Source organism: Salvia miltiorrhiza, chromosome 8 (genome assembly GCF_028751815.1).
Source record: "Salvia miltiorrhiza cultivar Shanhuang (shh) chromosome 8, IMPLAD_Smil_shh, whole genome shotgun sequence".
In the NCBI taxonomy this organism is placed as follows: Eukaryota; Viridiplantae; Streptophyta; class Magnoliopsida; order Lamiales; family Lamiaceae; genus Salvia; species Salvia miltiorrhiza.
The window spans coordinates 44,691,909-44,697,084 of NC_080394.1; positions in this window are offsets into that span (position 1 = coordinate 44,691,909).

A 5,176-nucleotide genomic window follows, 5' to 3' on the forward strand; every position below is an offset into this window, starting at 1 on the left:
AACTCATTTTTCTCAGGCCGCATCGCCTGTTCCGTATCTAGCGCTCTATTCAGTGCTTCAACATATATAAGCGCGCTTTGACTCGCTAGAACGACTCAAATATCTTACTTCACTCCTACTTCATTCATGTGTAGAATAACTCTAATATCTTCTCGGCTCTAACATCTTCTCATCCGTCTTTACTCGATATAGTACATATCGAGTCAAAACACAAAACTGTCATTCGTACGTAGCTACAGTTTGCTTTCTTGCAAAGAGTTATCTCAGTCTGATCCCTGGTAAGTGCGTCAATTTGTTCTGGGGTCATAGTTTTCTATTTCGCCTCCCACCAGAAATCTGATGATCCCTTAAGTTGGTACGACGTATACGTAAGACGTTCGGGATCGTCACATCTAAGAAATCTAAAGATTCGTTCTATACTTCTCATCCACTCTTCTGCTTTAGTGGAATCTCCTTATCCATTGAAAGTCGGTGGATTTAATCTTTAAAAGAGCTCTTCTATTCTTCTCTCTTGCTGTGGGGGGTAGTAGTGGAAAATCTCTTTATTTTTTTTTCCTCCTCCTTCGCTCGGTTTCTATTTCTTCTTCTCGGCGACATTCTAATAATAGCATGCTCTATCATGTGTTGTTCTTAGAACTAGTCCTCATACATCACAAATCATAAGACTCTTACTCAACATCATACCATTTCCATAATCGTCATATATATAACTCAATGTCAAAGGCATCGCTCATGCCTATCATCGATACATCAGAACAATAAATCAAAGCTCTGCTATAGTATAAAGACCCTCTGGTAAATCCTCATATACATATGAGAAAATTTCCTCTTATGAGTTCTTTTACGAAAAAGCGGGGCATACGTTTAGCTAAACAGTCCTCTAAGACTGCCATGACGCTCTCTCTATATTATCGTCATATGTACTAGATCTCTCTCTACATATCTTCTATTGATGTACTCACTATACGATGCAACTCTATCCATTCACACTAGTAGGCATCACTCTCTCTCTCTCTCTATATATACATCTATTTCTCTACATATATATATATATATATATATATATATATATAGGGGAGGGCTAAAATAAGAGCATTTCTTAAGATATAAAATAAGAATCATTTTCAGCCCTTAGATCATCAAGATCTACGGTTGATTCGTAATCCTATTTGATGGATTTATGGTCCTGAGTTCGAATCCCAAAGGTAGCAAAAATTTATTTTTCACAATTCATATCTTTATATAGCAAATTCATACGTGTTCTACAGAAAATTCATACATTAAAAATTGCTCTTATTTCTTATTTTAAGATGCGCTCTCACGGTAGCCCACCCCTATATATATATATATATATATATATATATGAGCATCTCTAACATCAGGTACTGTCACTACCAATCATCCCCATCAAAGTCGTCTCCTGACATTCTGCTTCCCGCATCCTCAACTGGTACGTTCTCACTAGGCTCCGTCTCTTCACCCTCATGCTCATCCATCAAGTGGTTCATGTTGTCGTTGTCATCCTCTACGTCAATGTCCACCATCGACTCAAGACAGGCGGTTCCAGGATTGTACTTATGTACCGGCTCTATCATCAGTGGCCGGTCCATTTATGCCCAACACTCATCTCTAGTGTCTCCTTATCGGGGTCCGCCTTATCCTTATCTATCTGTGTCGGTCGAGCCGATCCCGCCTAGGCGTCTCTGAATGGAGGTAGAAAAATATGATGTATATAACACTGAAACTCGAGCGTGCCCGACTCAGGTAAAATAGCAACCTTCGAATAGGGGTCATAAGGCACGTGCTCCATCAAGAAAACAATAATTGAAGTGGGTGATGCTGTCACAGGTGTCCGATCCCAAAGCGGCAAGTCAGCGCTGCTTTTGATACTAGCGCCGATCCTGATTCTCAATCGATGGTAAATTCTACTTGTCTATCGGGTGGCGACCCTGGTAGGTTTTTCGGAAAAACATCTCGAAATTTTCATAGAATTTCTACGCCTTCAATTTCCTCTTCGGCCTCTACTCCTTTATTCAGGTATACGAGGAAGGCTTGACAGTCTTTCTTGTGCATCATCTTCCTTGCTTGTAAGCTTGGAACAATCGGCACTCTATTCTTCATGCTTACCTCGTGAAAACTCGAAGTGTCTCTTCTCGAATAGTTGAAATCGATTTTTCGCTCTTGGCATTAAATCCAGAATAGGCTCAAGGATTACATCATCGTCCTCCATCGATATAACGTGCAAGTTGTTCGCAAGATCAAAATCTCTCAATGGGGACAAAGCTTCAGAAATAACCGGATCTGGGACGACAAGCTCCAGTATAACAGGCTCATGGCGATAGGCTCATGCAATATGGACTTATCTTGGAGTGGGGGCTCATCAACTCCTCCTCCTTCATGAGCAGGTCCGTCATTAGGTACACCATACAGTGGTGGTGGTGGCTCATTTAAATCGAAAAAGTGAGAACTAATCTTTACTATAAAACCACTAAAATCTACATATACTACTCTTCCAATCTTCATCCTCTCATTATACTGCGGTACAATGAAGCTGCTTAGCCTTGCTATTCCGACGGTAAATATGAAACCAAAAGAATAATGGCTTCAACACCTATCGATCCCGTAAGGCGTAGCCTCCATCAACGTCGATGGCAGTGTGACAGAAATTCTCCTACTGTATCGCCTTCTCTTGGCCCGTACTCTCTGATCCATCTTCGCATCGCTTCACTAAGACACCAATGCATCCTATAATGAAAAATATAATCATCACATAACAGGTACGGGACTTACTTGGTACTTCTCAGTCAGCCACATCCTCATTCTCGTTTGGTACGGTGGTGCATATGTTCTATGTCGCAGCCCGATATAGCCAGTGATAGCGTATACCAAGTATCGTATGACTAATAAAAGAAATAGTGAAAGAAATAGAAATGCATCTTGTTTTAGCGGAAGCAATTGCAAACTTTACTCATTTTGAAGAAAGATGTTAAGACTAAAATAATTACTAGCTTGGGTAAACATAATTAAGCAATTGAAACTTAGCAAGGGTTTGAGAAGTATTTCCCTTAAGGGATATTACAGGCATAAGCAAATTAAATAAAGAGTTTCATCAGAGTTGTGCAGCGAGATGCGTTACTATATGTGTGAAGACATATAGTAGGGATTTCAAATTCTTATAGAGTCAAAGCTTATAAAGATAAGTATGAGACATAGGAAAGACATAGCCAACTGACAATTCCAACAGCCTTCACCCATCCTCGCGCCAAGCCAGACCTGCACATTTAGAAATACATGCAGGGCTGAGTACCAAAAAGCACTCAGTGGACTCATGCCGGAAATAATTGAAATGTTGCTCTTAGAGCTATATGTCAACCTTGCCCTTTTCAATGCATCAACAGGATTTAGTGAGATTAAAAAATATCTGTTCATGTTTTTCTGTCATAAACTCATTTGCATCATCATAATAATATCATTAGTCTGCAGACATTATATATTCTCGGTATGTGCCAACTCTGAGAACTCATATAACATATATATACTAGGTGAAGAGAAGGAGGCCTCCTTCAAATCACCGTGACCGGCCGACTAGAGACGGCTCACAATCACCTCTGCGCACAAAACCTTTACTGTCATATAAATTAGTCAAAGGCCGATATCTTGCATCATGATCATAATCATGTCTTTCATAGAGGCAACATACCATATCTCATTTTCATCAATAATAAATATGGCAAGTTGACAATTTTCATAGTACTCATCAATAATGCTTCAACATGCTTCATTTTCATAAGATTCATCAATAATGCTTCAACATGCGTCATTTTCATAAGATTTGCATTTGTACTCATTATCATGGTAGCTAGCCATAACAGAGTTAGAATAAAGCCCACCTGTCTCAGGAATCGATGACGTAACGCTCAGAGTCGTACTAACGCAGGCCGTCACTCGAACCTTTGGTGGCGCACGTGGTTTAGATTGTCATGCGACAAAATAAACTTTAGTTAGAATTTCATCTAACTAATCTCATCTTATAACTTCATCATATGCTTAATCTCATCTTATAACTTCTCTACTATTTACCCAATTTGGACTTCCCAAAATAATTGGATATCTTATCCAATTAAGGACTCTCAATCCTAGGTAAATAGCATTCAAATAAATCACATAGTCATTCATGCTTCAAATACTCAATTAATCCATATAATATATATATGAATTATCTCAATACTCAAGTGACTTAAAAGTCACTCTATGAAGTTGAAATCTTTTTCCTTGTAAATAAATACTCAAATATTCATGTGAACTTTGGAAAATATTTATAAAACTTTCTAGTAGCATTTTCATGCCATAACATGGTATATAATTCCACCAAAACCTTTAAAATCCTTAATACAAAATCAAGGTAAAATTTTCGGACACTTCCAGTTTAACATTCTGTTCTGTCTCAACTTTAACGAATAAACTGCTTTAACTCAGGAACCTCCTGGATTCGAGACTTATACCGATGAAAACCTCTTTGAGTCTAGTTTCGTTTAAAAAAAAGTAGAGTGAAAAAACTCCAAGTGGTTTAAGAGATATGGGTGTTTTCCCACAGTCTACCAGATTCGGCAGTTTCGCACGACTGGAAGCTAGGATTTTTGAAAAATAGTAAACGTTGGCCAATTGGTTTGAAATTTGATGTAAAACGGTATAATACATGTATCTTTCCTTCATAAAAGGTTGGGAGGCTGAATGTTTTTGAAAGTCACTGAAAAGCGTGACTCCACAGACTGCCTTTCTAAATTTCCGGCGGAAATGTGCAGTAAACGTTTTACATTTTAAAAAGGTAGTAAACGAAGTCCAAATGACTTGAAACTTTACCAGCGTCCTCAAGACACATATATCTACACACTGTAAAATTGTGAAGATTTTTTAACGAGGGAAACCTCGTCGACTGATCAGTCCAGAACGTAAGAAAACTTCTCAAAATGGTTGAAATTATCACATATACACATATCCTTTTAGATCCATGCTTTCACCATCATTCTCATGCATTTTCTTACTAAGAACTCATCATGCTTCACTTATCAACACATATAGCCCTTTCAAGGGTTCTCAAGAAATATATCTCTTCCTCTCATGCATCTAACATGTAGAGGTGTATGAGCACATGAAGGTAGTGGAAAGTTGAAAGAAT